Source organism: Aegilops tauschii, chromosome 2 (assembly GCF_002575655.3).
Source record: "Aegilops tauschii subsp. strangulata cultivar AL8/78 chromosome 2, Aet v6.0, whole genome shotgun sequence".
Classification (NCBI taxonomy): Eukaryota; Viridiplantae; Streptophyta; class Magnoliopsida; order Poales; family Poaceae; genus Aegilops; species Aegilops tauschii.
The window spans coordinates 585570673-585588135 of record NC_053036.3 but is presented as its reverse complement, the minus strand read 5'-3'; the positions used below and the strand labels follow the sequence as shown (position 1 = coordinate 585588135).

Here is a 17463-nt window from a genome sequence, read left to right as displayed (position 1 = left end):
AGCATTTGAAAAAAATGCTAGATGTGTATAGAAAAAATGTTGGTCATGTCTTCAAAAAAATTTAGTATTGAATTTAGAAAATGTTAATCAAGTATTTAAAAAATGTTTAAAATATGTATAAAAATGTTGACCATATATTATATTTTTTTAATTTGTATTTAAAAAATGTTAAACATATATTAAAAATTGTTGTTGGCATATACAAAAAATGTATAAATGAAAAACAAAATAAAAAATATAACAAAAAAGTAAAAACCAAACAAGAAACAAAATAAACCAAAAGATGAAAGAAAATGAAAAATAAAACCGAGGAAATGAATGAAAAAGTATGAAGAAATAGAGAAGAAAATGAAAAATAAAATTGTAGAAAATAAGTGAAAACCAAGAAAGAATGAAAAGAAAAACACCAGCGAAACGGAGAAAGAAAGAAAAAACCCGGTGAAAACTAGAAGAAACATGAAACCAGAAAAGCTAGTTGAAATCCGGTTTTATTTACTTTAAGTAGTTCGCGCCCTTAAGATGAAACATGAAATGAGCGATGGCTTATCCCACGCTCTCTCTTTTTATCCTGTGATTTACATATTTTAAGAGCGATAATGGGCCAGCCCTGTAACTACCTGAGAGATGAAAAGTTCGACGTCAGAGGAATCATCGATCTCGCATAATGCGAGATATAGCGCTCATGAAACTTCTGTATGGACACGATGTTAGTTTTATTTATAAAGGAGGGCGAAAGCCTTTTTTGAGGTGATAGCACGGCATACATTTAGCAAAATAATACTGTATACCTAAAAAAGCAAAATAATATTTATTTATTTTTGCCGCACAGGCAAAGAACTAAACATCTTCACGCACCAAAATACAAGCATGGATTACCCCTCAAAGAAAATACAGGCATGTTTTTTTTTTTGCTCAGACACGTTATTTTCTTCTGGTTACATATCCGTCCGCAGATAACAAACATATCAGTAGGGAAGGATCCCTGTGGTCCTGCCGTATTCAACGAGGTCGTCAAAGATCTCACTTAAATCATCGTGCTTGAACTCGAACCCTTCCCCGATGAGCTTCTGAGACGATAAACACACTCTTGGCTTCTCTTGGAACCCAGCAAAGCTACATAAGTATATATTTGGATATTGTTAAACACGTATTAAAAATGTACTGTAGATGTGTGCGTGTCAACTGTTGAGACAGACTGTTCGCATACCGTTCAAGTTTCACATTGTATTGTGGGTACTTTTCGGCCAGGAGAGAGGCAAGCTGCACGAGGGTGGTGTCGTGGCTTCACAGATGTACCTGCCCGTCGAGGACTCATTCTCGGCTACGAACACCTGGGCGCGACAGAGGTCATCCACGTGGCATATTGACACGGAGGTGGTGACCGACAGCACGCCTATCAGGATGTCCAGCTGTGTCTCATCGCCTGAAAAATGTCACCGATCAAATTAACACTCAGCTAGCAAGCACTGATCATGCTGTAAAAACAGAGAAATGATATGGCAGGGACGCCTCTCACCAGTTAATAGGGAGAGGGTAAGGGGGGGCGCTGGTTCTGGCCTTGGAGACCGGCGCCGTGCCCAAGGTGAACACGGGCAGCACGGTGACGAGGCTGATGCCGTTCTCCTCCGCGAATTTGGTCGCCGCCTTCTCCAGAAGCACCTTGGACACCACGTATTCCTACGATGCAAATCACACGTAACCAATATCTTCTATCGAATGTAAACGTCCAGTCGAGAGAGGTTGAGCAGATAGATTTATGTACCCAAGTTGGTGGTTTGTTGGCTCTGAGGTACTCGACGTCGGACCAGGAGCTCTCGTCCAGCACGTGGCGGTCGCCCTGCAGCGGCCTCCTGGACACGCTGGCGTCCGATGACGTCAGGATCACCCGCTTCACCGTCCCCGCTCGCACGCACGACCTCATCACGTTGAGTGTTCCTTGGACGGCCGGCTCGATCATATCTCTCTGCATGCCATCGAACAGGAAGCACGGTAAGTTATCCATAGGCGGAAATAAACTAACATGACTGAGTTGCCAAATACTCCCTCCGTCCTAAAATAAGTGACTAAATTTTATACTCCAACAGTGGGATGAGGATAAGTCGTCAGACAATGAGTGATGGCTGACAACTTAAATGGTGTCCCACATCCCAACAACCACACCTCCCAACAGTGGTGCAAATGAAAAGGAAGCTTGGTGGAGATGGCTCTTTACCTCAGGATCTGCTGAGCCGAAGTTCATCGGAGCGGCGACAAGGAAGGCGTAGTCGCAGCCGGAAACTGCATCGTCGAAGCTGCCTTCTTCGTCCAGCCAGGCACGGATGACCTCCAAGGGGCCAAGCGCTTGCAAGTCCTTGAGGTGGGAATTCTTCTCCGTGTCATCTGCATACAGCTTACAAAATCTTCAGAGACCAAAACAGTTTCCATCAATCTCAGCATGATGATTTGGCTAAAAAGGCTTTGCTGCTGACTTTATCCAGTCGATTCTGAACTCTGAAGAGCCTACTAAGGTTTCGCTTCAAACTCCGGAAAGGAAAGTTTAGAACCTATTATGTTACCTCAAACACGGAAGAAAAAGTTGCTGAAGTATGTACATAATACGTACAAGACAGAACTAGGAGCCAAGAAGCAAGAAATGAACCAGGGTCTCTGACGGTCGTCTTGACAGCGTAGCCTTTCTCGAGCAGCAGCTTGATGAGCGCTGAAGCGATGTAACCGCTCCCTCCGGTGACGCACGCCGTCTTCTTCCCCTCGCTCGCCGACATGGCCGGCCGCTACTCGATCGGTACCTCTCCTGGAAAAGGGAAGGATGATTCGCTTGTTCACCTCGCTTCAAGAACAGAGGTTGTGATGTAGTTCCTGTGGGGTGGTTGCTGGCACACTACAATGAGCTGCAAAAATAAGATATCCTATTGGGGAAAGAGGATCCTGCCTTAACAACCGAGATAAGCAGTGTAATACAGAAGTTTTTTTTAAGTAGTTGAAAATGACATGCATTACATGCATGGTTAGAAAGTGATGACGTAGCTGGTGGTTGATCCGTAGGTCTCTGTCCAGTGTGAGCAATTGGCGAGCGTTTTTTTAATGAAAAATGATTCAAATCACCCAACCCAACCGATAACAACGCCCGCGTCCGCCGGATCGATTTTAATCAAATGGCTTGAGAGCAAAGTATTACCTAGACTAGTTTTCGTAACTGAGCCGTTGATGCAATTCCCCACCGCAACAAATGATGTATTGCGGGATCTGGATCTGGATCTCGTGCTCTTCCGAGGTCCCCGTCAAGCCGATGCCTCTATGCGCTGCTCCGACCGCTGCCGCCGCTGCTCGCTGCCGGGAGCACACGGACAAGGCCGCCGACAAGCACGCCGATGAGATCGCCTCTCCCTGTGTCCGCTCGCGGCCAGTTGCCATGGCCGCTCGACCGCGCACGCCGGAGTTCTGCTCCGGCCGCCTTTGCCAATCTATGCCACTCCGGCAGCCTTTGCCGATCTATGTCGTTCCGGCCCCATGCTGCATCGCCTCCATCACCACCATCATCGCATACGCAACACCCCTCCTCCATTCCCCAACAAGACCAAGCTTCTGCTCGAGGCCATGACCGCAAGCAATGCAACACGGTAATTTTCTGCAACTAGAAATCAGTTGCAAGAAAAAATTGCAACAAAAGATTTGTTTCAAAAGAAATCTTAAAAAGATTCTGCAACAACACCTTCGTTGTAAAAGAAAATATGCAACACAACATTTCTTACAAATATTTCTGCAATAAGACATGTGTTGCAAAAGGGTTCTTGCAACACGACTTCTGTTCCAAAAGTGACAACCAACATTGACCCGGAGACAACGTCAGATAGGACGGCTCGTAGGCCAGCGGATCTATTTAAAAGATCCACCGGCCGACACATAGCAAGACCATTTTTCTTATGCTAGGTTTTTCTATCAGGACTTTTATACAAGTTTTCCAACGAGTGACTATTGTTCGATCGAGTGACAGCCAAGCCATCCCACCAAGATTTTTCTTATCATTTTTATTTATATTCGTATGAATCATGATATCTAAATTGAAAGCGGCGAATATAATTTGCAACTTAAAGGCCTCATTTTTAGGACAGTAAAGCTACACTGATTGAATCGTTTCTGGCCGTGCGATCAACTTTGCCATAGTGTCCTAGCGGCAGCTACTCTGGTAGAAAAAATGTGGCCGCTCCTTGATTCCGGTTACGGGTCCGTAAAAAATCCGCTAACCTTCGATTGGTACCCATCCAGCCCGTATGCATAAGCCGTCGCTCTAGCGGCGGCGATGGCAACGTCACATCCTACCTTTATCCGGTGACGGTGGATCAACGCCGCAGCAGCGCACACGCCCCCTGCTCCACATCTTGGTGACGCGACTGTGGTCTTCCTCGTCCATTAGAGGCGCTCAGCAAACTAAACACTAGCCTTTCCTCATCTTATTTCAGATAGTAACTCCGTTTTAGATTCAATACACCTCAGTTCTTCTTTGTTTTGGTTACTCTTGGTGGAACCTCTTCATTTGCATGGTACTCCAGCAACTGAACAAGAAGGTTAGGTATTCGTATCTCGGATTGGATGTGATGATTGCACGGCATAAGAGAGTCCATGTTTGGACAACATCTAAATTTCGCCATGCCATGGTACTACATAAACTAGGTGGGTGGAGGGTGGGATGAAAATTCTTGCCTCTCCAGATTTGTTCCAGATCTGGTCGTAGACCGAAGTCCGACCGTTCAGGATCGCAGGGCTGTGAATCCAATCTAACATCTTGTTCAAAAGCGCTTTGTCTGCCTCGCCCATATCTTGACACGAGGTTCGGTTCAGCCATACCTCTCCCGAGATCTCTTCTGATCGGGCTTGCGAGTTTGATCAGCTAAACTTGACGCTTGATCCGAGGAGAGGGCGTTCGGCTCCATGCTTGAAGCTCGATCTGATGTGAGATCTGCCGAGGTCTTGGTCCAAGATTGAATCTAGGGCTGGCTCGTCGGCATCGGCGGGGTCGTCGGACTGGTCAGACACCCAGCCCAAGAACGCTAGCTCGCCGAGGGCATCCGTGGTGTACTCCATATTGCCAAACCTGATGGTCTAGCCTGGAGCGAGGTTTTCGATCTGGCCGAAGTGGCCAGTCGAAGAGCATGACGCTGCCGAAGACCATAAGCTGTCTAGGGAAGAAGGTCTTCCCACAGCCAATGTTGTTGTTGATCTAAACTCGATCCATCGAGTTGTCTTGAGCACACAGCGGGACCTGCATGGGCCACCAATGTCGGGGTAAAATCCGACAGATCTTGGGTAGGGGGTCCCGAGTTGGTGATCTTAGCTAGATGGTAACAGGATGGACAAGGGACATGATGTTTACCTAGGTTCGGGCCCTCTTGAAGAGGTAAAATCCTACATCCTGCTTTTGATGTATTGATTGTGTTGGAGTACAAAGTACAAGACGATCTACCTCGAGATCGCACGTGAATGTCTAATTCTCTACCCAATGCTCTAAATCCCCCGGCTTATATAGACACCGGGGGTACGTAGGGTTACATGTAGGTCGATTACATCTAGGGATAAACACGTTGAAGATTCAAATGTGTCTTGGAGTATGCGTCAACTCTTCGGAGGAACCTTATCTTGAGTATGTTGAGGCATATGGAAGTCTTGGCCCATTTGTTAATGATCCAGGGGTCCTCGACGCAGCCCACTATGATGGGGCTGACATGGTTTGGACCCCCTAGCCCAGGACACCGTCAGCAGAGTGAGCCCCAGCATGGACTCCTCCACTTCTGCTCGCCCTGGGGGTGCTGGTGAGGCTGAGGGCATCCGGTGACCATGTGTGACGCCCCGAGTCTGTTGCGCCAGGTGTCTTCCGGTTATTCGCCGTCATTGCCATGTCATTTGCTTGCGTGTTGCATATTGCCATGTCATCATGTGCATTGCATCCTCATGTTTTTCAAAACTTGCATCCGGCCCGGTCTCCCAGCTTTCTCCATTGTCCATTTCGGATTCCGACACTCTCACATGCACCCGCCGCACCTAGATCTTGTTTCGTGAGCAGGAGAAAAACATTCTCGGAATGGGCCGAGATTTTTCGAGTGGTCTTGGTACACCACCGGTAGACCGCCTGCCAAATTTCGTTCCATTTGGAGGTCGTTTGATGCCCCAACGGTTAACCGCGTTAATCGCCGGACCCCTTTCTCCTTGCAGCCCAGCACCCTCCACAACAGCCCACTAGCCCATATAAACCCCCTCCATGCTCTCCGTCGTTGGATCACGATCGTGTAGGAGAAAACCGCACCTCAATAGCCCTCTCCTAGCTCCCAGAATCAATATAAACCCCCTCTCCCCCGAAATTTCAGCCGAAACCCTAGTTTTCCTCCTCCTCCCGCCGCCGGACGCATCCGCCGCCACCGGACATGTCCGCGCCGCCGCCCTCGTCCAATCCGCAGCCGCCACATCGCTCCCGCCGCCATCCCCGCGGCCGCGGCCCGCCGAGCCCATCGCGGGCCAGCGCGAGCCCGACCGCGCCCGCCGCCACTTGAGCTCCGCCGCCCGGCCCGCTCCGCCCCGCCGCTCGCCGGCCCTGCCGCCTCCCGCCGCCCGCGCGCTGCGCTCCGACCGCCAGCCATGCCGCCGCCCCGCAGCGCTCGCCTCCCCGCGCTCGGACCCCACGCGCCGCCGCCGCCGCACTGTGCCGCCTCCGCCTCGGCTCCCCCGTGCCCGCGCCGCGGCGCCTTGTCGCCGGCCGGCCACCACCCGGATCCGGCCGGGACCGCCCTGACCTCGCCGTCCTCGGCCTCCTCCGCCGCCCGCCATCGCCGGGCGCCTCGACGCCTCGCCGGCGGCCCGGATCCGGCGGGTGGACGAGATCCACCCGCCCCTCCTTCCAAACATGCTGCTCTCCCCCTGGATCCCTCAGTCCCGCTCGGCCTCATCCCGTTTTCCCGATGGTAAAAATCTGCTAAGTCCCCAGTTTGTGGCATTGTGTGCCTTTGTATGTATCCCCAATTATTATGTAATGGTACGATGTAATGATATCCACCTTGCAAAAGCGTCTCCAATATGCGCTTCTATCCTTGGTGGGACCTTCGAGTTCCTTTAGGATAGAGTCGCATATTGGGCGTGATAAGTTGGTATCAGAGCCTCGACCGGCCATAGAAGCCCCCTTGATTGTTCATAGTTGGCCGTTGTCGAGTCTAGAAGAAAACTGTTTTCGAAGTCTAGTTATATCGGAGGGTAGGAATTCTTTTTACTCCTCAGCCCCTTCGTCGCTCTGGTAAGGAATCTTGACATAGGTGCTTTGAATTACTACTCTTCCCCTTTAAATTCTTTTAGGATCACGCAGTTAGTTTCGTTCATTGCGATGTCAGCTCTTTTCATCCGGTGCTTTTCTCGTCAAGTTGACTCGACCCTCTTTGTCTTTTGCGAGATCAATCATCAGTTCTTTATCAACGACATTGTTCCCCCGTATGAAGTCGTCTTTCTTTTTACCACCCACCCACCCCCTTTCTTCTCGGAGTCGGAGTCCGTAATCGAGTATCCATTCTACTCGTGCGAAGCCTTTGCATTATTTCCTCAATAGTTCAACCGATGCTTTTCTCTTCTAGTTATTTGTCGGTTCCCCGTTTCAGTTGTCTTTGTTTTTCCCGCTCGTGTAATGCCCCAGACACACCCGCCGGTGGTCGTTACTCCTGGCGGGATCTAGACTGGCCCCATAGATCAATACTAGTCTTTTCTGCGCACTTTGTCCTCACTCGTGCGCACCTGGGAGCAACTTCCCGGTCGGTCACCCATCCCGAAACTACTCCAAGCGGAGCACGCTTAACTTTGGAGTTTTGTCCGAATGGGCTTCCGAAAAAGAAGGAATTCCTTATTGATATGAGTAGTCTATCATCCCTATTAAGCTAGGCTATCGCATACACCCCCACTCAGAGGAACCGACGTCCTCGTCGGGCCACAAGAACGTTCCCTCTTGGCACATACGTCTGTGCTTCCAGTCCGGCACATGTTCCTGTCGTCTGCCACGACGGGTCACAAGCATCATGCACAACATGACCGCACACATGTCCGCAAACATCCGTGTAACTGCGAGGGTCGGCTCTGATACCAACTTGTAATGCCCCAGACACACCCGCCAGTGGTCGTTACTCCTGGCGGGATCTAGACTGGCCCCACAGATCAATACTAGTCTTTTCTGCGCACTTTGTCCTCACTCGTGCGCATCCGGGAGCAACTTCCCGGTTGGTCACCCATCCTGAAACTACTCCAAGCTGAGCATGCTTAACTTTGGAGTTCTGTCCTAATGGGCTCCCGGAAAAGAAGGAATTCCTTATTGATATGAGTAGTCTATCATCCCTATTAAGCCAGGCTATTACACTATGCACCCTGGAGGGTTGCGTGGTGCTCCTCCATGGCCGCGGTGAAGGAGCGCGGGATCCGGCAAGCTTCCGATGGTGGCGTGGGAGGTAGAGGTGTTGCCGATGGTGGAGGAGGTGCGGAGTCGGCGACGAGCCCTTGTCTTCAACCTTAATGGCCATGTTCAGGCCGGGGATGAAGGTGTACCCGCTAGTTCCCGCTGCTACCTCTATCGGGGATGGAAATCCGGGATGGGGCCGCATCCAGGAAGGAAGAGGTGCTCTAGCAGTTCGTCCGATGGCGTTGGTGATGGTAGCCGTGGTGGTGCACCCGTACGCGCTAGGACGATCCAAAACAGTGTTGTAGGCAGTACGGGGGCAGAGGTAGCAGGGCGAGGTTGCAAGGGAAGTTCACCTCTTCTCCCAGAAATATCATAGACGGACCTGCAAGCAACCAATCCATCAGTGGGATGGTGAAGGAAGATGGTGGAGTTGCCAGTACGATGTGGTCAACGGCGACAGCCAGGGCCGAAGGCCTGGCATGACGTGTGATACGTCTCCAACGTATCTATAATTTTTGATTGCTCCATGCTATATTATCTTCTGTTTTGGACATTATTGGGCTTTATTATTCACTTTTATATTATTTTTGGGACTAACCTATTAACCGGAGGCCCAGCCCAGAATTGCAGTTTTTTGCCTATTTCAGAGTTTCGCAGAAAAAGAATATCAAACAGAGTCCAAACGGAATGAAACCTTCGGGAACGTGATTTTTGGAACGAACAAGATCCAGGAGACTTGGACCCTACGTCAAGCAACCAACAGGGAAGCCACGAGGTAGGGGGGCGCGCCTACCCCCCCCCCCCCCCCCCAGGCGCGCCCTCCACCCTCGTGGGCCCCCTGTTGCTCCACCGACGTACTTCTTCCTCTAATATATACCTACGTACCCCAAATGATCAGGGGAGGAGCCAAAACCCTAATTCCACCGCCACAACCTTCTGTACCCACGAGATCCCATCTTGGGGCCTGTTCCGGAGCTCCGCCGGAAGGGGCATCGATCACCGAGGGCTTCTACATCAACACCATAGCCCCTCCGATGAAGTGTGAGTAGTTTACCTCAGACCTTCGGGTCCATAGTTATTAGCTAGATGGCTTTCTCTCTCTTTTTGGATCTCAATACAATGTTCTCCCCCTCTCTCGTGGAGATCTATTCGATGTAATCTTCTTTTGCAGTGTGTTTGTTGAGACCGATGAATTGTGAGTTTATGATCAAGTTTATCTATGAACAATATTTGAATCTTCTCTGAATTCTTTTATGTATAATTGGTTATCTTTGCAAGTCTCTTTGAATTAGTAGTTTGGTTTGGCCTACTAGATTGATCTTTCTTGCAATGGGAGAAGTGCTTAGCTTTGGGTTCAATCTTGCGGTGTCCTTTCCCAGTGACAGTAGGGGCAGCAAGGCACGTACTGTATTGTTGCCATCGAGGATAACAAGATGGGGTTTTTATCATATTGCATGAATTTATCCCTCTACATCATGTCATCTTGCTTAAGGCGTTACTCTGTTCTTATGAACTTAATACTCTAGATGCATGCTGGATAGCGGTCGATGTGTGGAGTAATAGTAGTAGATGCAGGCAGGAGTCGGTCTACTTGTCCTGGACGTGATGCCTATATACATGATCATACCTAGATATTCTCATAACTATGCTCAATTCTGTCAATTGCTCAATAGTAATTTTTTCACCCACCGTAAAATACTAATGCTCTTGAGAGAAGCCACTAGTGAAACCTATGGGCCCCGGGTCTATCTGTTGGGAATCGTAGCATAATTTTAAAATTTTCCTACGCTCACCAAGATGCATCTATGGAGTGTACTAGCAACGAGGGGAAAGGGGTGCATCTACATACCCTTGTAGATCGCGAGCGGAAGCGTTCCAATGAACGTGGATGACGGAGTCGTACTCGCCGTGATTCAAATCACCGATGACCGAGTGCCGAACGGACGACACCTCCGCGTTCAACACACGTACGGTGCAGCGACGTCTCCTCCTTCTTGATCCAGCAAGGGGAAGGAGAGGTTGATGGAGATCCAGCAGCACGACGGCGTGGTGGTGGATGTAGCGGGTCTCGACAGGGCTTCGCCGAGCTTCTGCGAGAGGGAGAGGTGTAGCAGGGGAGGAGGGAGGCGCCCAAGGCTGTAATGTTGCTGCCCTCCCTCCCCCCCTTTATATATGCCCCCTGGGAGGGGGGCCGCCGGCCAAGATCCATCTGGAGGGGGGGGCGGCGGCCAAGGGGGGTGGCTTGCCCCCCAAGGCAAGTGGGGCGCCCACCCACCCTAGGGTTTCCAACCCTAGCCGCAGGGGGGAGGCCCATGGGGGGCGCCCAGCCCACTAGGGGCTGGTTCCCTTCCCACTTCAGCCCACGGGGCCCTCCGGGATAGGTGGCCCCACCCGGTGGACCCCCGGGACCCTTCCGGTGGTCCTGGTACAATACCGGTAACCCCCGAAACTTTCCCGGTGGCCGAAACTTGACTTCCTATATATAATTCTTCACCTCCGGACCATTCCGGAACTCCTCGTGACGTCCGGGATCTCATCCGGGACTCCTAAAAACTTTCGGGTTTCCGCATACACATATCTCTACAACCCTAGCGTCACCGAACCTTAAGTGTGTAGACCCTACGGGTTCGGGAGACATGCAGACATGACCGAGACGCCTCTCCGGTCAATAACCAACAGCGGGATCTAGATACCCATGTTGGCTCCCACATGTTCCAAGATGATCTCATCGGATGAACCACGATGTCGAGGATTCAATCAATCCCGTATACAATTCCCTTTGTCAATCGGTATGTTACTTGCCCGAGATTCGATCGTCGGTATCCCAATACCTTGTTCAATCTCGTTACCGGCAAGTCTCTTTACTCGTACCGCAATGCATGATCCCGTGACTAACGCCTTAGTCACATTGAGCTCATTATGATGATGCATTACCGAGTGGGCCCAGAGATACCTCTCCGTCACACGGAGTGACAAATCCCAGTCTCGATCCATGCCAACCCAACAGACACTTTCGGAGATACCCGTAGTGCACCTTTATAGTCACCCAGTTACGTTGTGACGTTTGGCACACCCAAAGCACTCCTACGGTATCCGGGAGTTGCACGATCTCATGGTCTAAGGAAAAGATACTTGACATTGGAAAAGCTCTAGCAAACGAAACTACACGATCTTTTATGCTATGCTTAGGATTGGGTCTTGTCCATCACATCATTCTCCTAATGATGTGATCCCGTTATCAATGACATCCAATGTCCATAGTCAGGAAACCTAGACTATCTGTTGATCAACGAGCTAGTCAACTAGAGGCTTACTAGGGACACGTTGTGGTCTATGTATTCACGCATGTATTACGATTTCCGGATAACACAATTATAGCATGAATAATAGACAATTACCATGAACAAAGAAATATAATAATAACCATTTATTATTGCCTCTAGGGCATATTTCCAATAGTCTCCCACTTGCACTAGAGTCAATAATCTAGTTACATTGTGATGAATCGAACACCCATTGCGTCCTGGTGTTGATCATGTTTTGCTCTAGGGAGAGGTTTAGTCAACGGATCTGCTACATTCAGGTCCGTATGTACTTTACAAATATCTATGTCTCCATTTTGAACACTTTCACGAATGGAGTTGAAGCGACGCTTGATATGCCTGGTCTTCATGTGAAACCTGGGCTCCTTCGCAAGGGCAATAGCTCCAGTGTTGTCACAGAAGAGAGTCATCGGGCCCGACGCATTGGGAATCACCCCTAGGTCGGTAATAAACCCCTTCATCCAGACTGCTTCCTGTGCTGCCTCCGAGGCCGCCATGTACTCCGCTTCACATGTAGATCCCGCCACGACGCTTTGCTTGCAACTGCACCAGCTTACTGCTCCTCCATTCAAAATATACACGTATCCGGTTTGTGACTTCGAGTCATCCAGATCTGTGTCGAAGCTAGCGTCGACTTAACCCTTTCCACGAGCTCTTCGTCACCTCCATAAACGAGAAACATATCCTTAGTCCTCTTCAGGTACTTCAGGATATTCTTGACCGCTGTCCAGTGTTCCATGCCGGGATTACTTTGGTACCTTCCTACCAAACTTACGGCAAGGTTTACATCAGGTCTGGTACACAGCATGGCATACATAATAGACCCTATGGCCGAGGCATAGGGGATGACGCTCATCTTTTCTCTATCTTCTGCCGTGGTCGGCCATTGAGCCGTGCTCAATTGCACACCTTGCAATACAGGCAAGAACCCCTTCTTGGACTGATCCATATTGAACTTCTTCAATATCTTGTCAAGGTATGTACTCTGTGAAAGACCAATGAGGCGTCTTGATCTATCTCTATAGATCTTGATGCCTAATATATAAGCAGCTTCTCCAAGGTCCTTCATTGAAAAACACTTATTCAAATAGGCCTTTATACTTTCCAAGAATTCTATATCATTTCCCATCAATAATATGTCATCCACATATAATAAGAGAAATGCTACAGAGCTCCCACTCACTTTCTTGTAAATACAGGCTTCTCCATAAGTCTGTGTAAACCCAAACGCTTTGATCATCTCATCAAAGCGAATGTTCCAACTCCGAGATGCTTGCACCAGCCCATAGATTGAGCGCTGGAGCTTGCATACTTTGTTAGCATTCTTAGGATCGACAAAACCTTCCGGCTGCATCATATACAACTCTTCCTTAAGGAAGCCATTAAGGAATGTCGTTTTGACGTCCATCTGCCATATCTCATAATCATAGTATGCGGCAATTGCTAACATGATTCGGACGGACTTCAGCTTCGCTACGGGTGAGAAAGTCTCATCGTAGTCAACCCCTTGAACTTGTCGATAACCCTTAGCGACAAGTCGAGCCTTATAGATGGTCACATTACCATCCGCGTCTGTCTTCTTCTTAAAGATCCATTTGTTTTCTATGGCTCGCCGATCATCGGGCAAGTTAGTCAAAGTCCATACTTCGTTTTCATACATGGATCCTATCTCGGATTTCATGGCTTCTAGCCATTTGTCGGAATCCGGGCCCGCCATCGCTTCTTCATAGTTCGAAGGTTCACCGTTGTCTAACAACATGATTTCCAGGACAGGGTTGCCGTACCACTCTGGTGCGGAACGTGTCCTTGTGGACCTACGAAGTTCAGTAGTAACTTGATCCGAAGCTTCATGATCATCATCATTAACTTCCTCCCCAGTCGGTGTAGGCACCAGAGGAACATTTTCCCGCGCTGGCTACTTTCCGGTTCGGAAGGGGTGACTATCACCTCATCAAGTTCCACTTTCCTCCCACTCAATTCTTTCGAGAGAAACTCCTTCTCCAGAAAGGACCCGTTCTTGGCAACGAAGATCTTGCCTTCGGATCTGAGGTAGAAGGTATACCCAATAGTTTCCTTAGGGTATCCTATGAAGACGCATTTTTCCGACTTGGGTTCGAGTTTTTCAGGTTGAAGTTTCTTGACATAAGCATCACATCCCCAAACTTTTAGAAACGACAGCTTAGGTTTCTTCCCAAACCATAATTCATACGGTGTCGTCTCAACGGATTTCGACGGAGCCCTATTTAAAGTGAATGCGGCAGTCTCTAAAGCATAGCCCCAAAATGAGAGCGGTAAATCGGTAAGAGACATCATAGATCGCACCATATCCAATAGAGTGCGATTACGACGTTCGGACACACCATTTCTCTAAGGTGTTCCAGGCGGCGTGAGTTGTGAAACTATTCCACATTTCCTTAAGTGTGTACCAAACTCGTGACTTAAATATTCTCCACCACAATCTGATCGTAAGAATTTTATTTTCCTGTCACGTTGATTCTCAACCTCACTCTGAAATTCCTTAAACTTTTCAAAGGTTTCATACTTGTGTTTCATTAGGTAGACATACCCATATCTACTTAAGTCATCAGTGAGAGTGAGAACATAACGATATCCTCCGCGAGCCTCAACACTCATTGGACCACACACATCGGTATGTTTGATTTCCAATAAGTTGGTCGCTCGCTCCATTGTTCCGGAGTACAGAGTCTTGGTCATCTTACCCATGAGGCATGGTTCGCACGTGTCAAATGATTTGTAATCAAGAGACTCCAAAAGTCCATCTGCATGGAGCTTCTTCATGCGCTTGACACCAATGTGACCAAGGCGGCAGTGCCACAAGTATGTGGGACTATCGTTATCAACTTTACATCTTTTGGTATTCACACTATGAATATGTGTAACATCACGTTCGAGATTCATCAAGAATAAACCATTAACCAGCGGGGCATGACCATAAAACATATCTCTCATATAAATAGAACAACCATTATTCTCGGATTTAAATGAGTAGCCATCTCGAATTAAACGAGATCCAGATACAATGTTCATGCTCAAAGCTGGCACTAAATAACAATTATTGAGGTTTAAAACTAATCCCATAGGTAGATGCAGAGGTAGCGTGCCGACGGCGATCACATCGACCTTGGAACCATTCCCGACGCGCATCGTCACCTCGTCCTTCGCCAGTCTCCGTTTATTCTGTAGTTCCTGTTTTGAGTTACAAATATGAGCAACCGTACCGGTATCAAATACCCAGGAGCTACTACGAGTACTGGTAAGGTACACATCAATTACATGTATATCACATATACCTTTGGCGTTGTCGGCCTTCTTGTCCGCTAAGTATTTGGGGCAGTTCCGCTTCCAGTGACCACTTCCCTTGCAATAAAAGCACTTAGTTTCAGGCTTGGGTCCATTCTTCGACTTCTTCCCAGTAACTGGCTTACCGGGCGCGGCAACTCCCTTGCCGTCCTTCTTGAAGTTCTTCTTACCCTTGCCCTTCTTGAACTTAGTGGTTTTATTCACCATCAACACTTGATGTTCTTTTCTGATCTCCACCTCCGCTGATTTCAGCATTGAATATACCTCGGGAATGGTCTTTTCCATCCCCTGCATATTGAAGTTCATCACAAAGCTCTTGTAGCTTGGTGGAAGCGACTGGAGGATTCTGTCAATGACCGCATCATCCGGGAGATTAACTCCCAGCTGAGACAAGCGGTTGTGCAACCCAGACATTCTGAGTATGTGCTCACTAACAGAACTATTCTCCTCCATTTTACAGCTGAAGAACTTGTCAGAGACTTCATATCTCTCGACCCGGGCATGAGCTTGGAAAACCATTTTCTGCTCCTCGAACATCTCATATGCTCCATGTTTCTCAAAACGCTTTTGGAGACCCGGTTCTAAGCTGTAAAGCATGCCGCACTGAACGAGGGAGTAATCATCAGCACGCTGCTGCCAAGCGTTCATAACGCCTTGGTTCTCTGGGATTGGTGCTTCACCTAGCGGTGCTTCTAGGACATAATCTTTCTTGGCTGCTATGAGGATGATCCTCAGGTTCCGGACCCAGTCCGTATAGTTGCTGCCATCATCTTTCAGCTTGGTTTTCTCTAGGAACGCGTTGAAATTGAGGACAACGTGGGCCATTTGATCTACAATACATAGTGTAAAGATTTTAGACTAATTTCATGATAATTAAGTTCATCTAATCATATTACTCAATGAACTCCCACTCAGATAGACATCCCTCTAGTCATCTAAGTGAAACATGATCCGAGTTAACTAGGCCGTGTCCGATCATCACGTGAGACGGACTAGTCGAGATCGGTGAACATCTCCATGTTGATCGTATCTTCTATACGACTCATGCTCGACCTTTCGGTCCTCCGTGTTCCGAGGCCATGTCTGTACATGCTAGGCTCGTCAAGTTAACCTAAGTGTATTGCGTGTGTTCCGAGGCCATGTCTGTACATGCTAGGCTCGTCAACACCCGTTGTATGCGAACGTTAGAATCTATCACACCCGATCATCACGTGGTGCTTTGAAACAACGAACCTTCGCAACGGTGCACAGTTAGGGTGAACACTTTCTTGAAATTATTATAAGGGATCATCTTACTTACTACCGTCGTTCTAAGCAAATAAGATGCAAAAACATGATAAACATCACATGCAATCAAATAGTGACATGATATGGCCAATATCATTATGCTCCTTTGATCTCCATCTTCGGGGCACCATGATCATCTTCGTCACCGGCATGACACCATGATCTCCATCATTGTGTCTTCATGAAGTCGTCACGCCAACGATTACTTCTACTTCTATGGCTAACGCGTTTAGCAACAAAGTAAAGTAATTTACATGGCGTTATTCAATGACACGCAGGTCATACAAAATAATAAAGACAACTCCTATGGCTCCTGCCGGTTGTCATACTCATCGACATGCAAGTCGTGATTCCTATTACAAGAATATGATCAATCTCATACATCACATATATCATTCATCACATCTTCTGGCCATATCACATCACATAGCACTTGCTGCAAAAACAAGTTAGACGTCCTCTAATTGTTGTTGCAAGTTTTTACGTGGTTTGTAGGTTTCTAGCAAGAACGTTTCTTACCTACGTATGACCACAACGTGATTTGCCAATTTCTATTTACCCTTCATAAGGACCCTTTTCATCGAATCCGTTCCGACTAAAGTAGGAGAGACAGACACCCGCTAGCCACCTTATGCAACTAGTGCATGTCAGTCGGTGGAACCTGTCTCACGTAAGCGTACGTGTAAGGTCGGTCCGGGCCGCTTCATCCTACAATACCGCCGAAACAGGATACGACTAGTAGCGGCAAGAAGAATTGACAACATCAACGCCCACAACTGCTTTGTGTTCTACTCGTGCATAGTAACTACGCATAGGCCTGGCTCATGATGCCACGGTTGGGAATCGTAGCATAATTTTAAAATTTTCCTACGCTCACCAAGATGCATCTATGGAGTGTACTAGCAACGAGGGGAAAGGGGTGCATCTACATACCCTTGTAGATTACGAGCGGAAGCGTTCCAATGAACGTGGATGACGGAGTCGTACTCGCCGTGATTCAAATCACCGATGACCGAGTGCCGAACGGACGGCACCTCCGCGTTCAACACACGTACGGTGCAGCGACGTCTCCTCCTTCTTGATCCAGCAAGGGGAAGGAGAGGTTGATGGAGATCCAGC

The 17463-nt window shown here is 48.4% G+C and overlaps 1 pseudogene; it reads right to left on the bottom strand.

Moving 5' to 3' along the window:
* Positions 1–789: 789 nt before the first annotated feature.
* LOC109736122 (anthocyanidin reductase ((2S)-flavan-3-ol-forming)-like) lies at positions 790–2970 on the bottom strand (annotated as a pseudogene).
* Positions 2971–17463: the final 14493 nt, after the last annotated feature.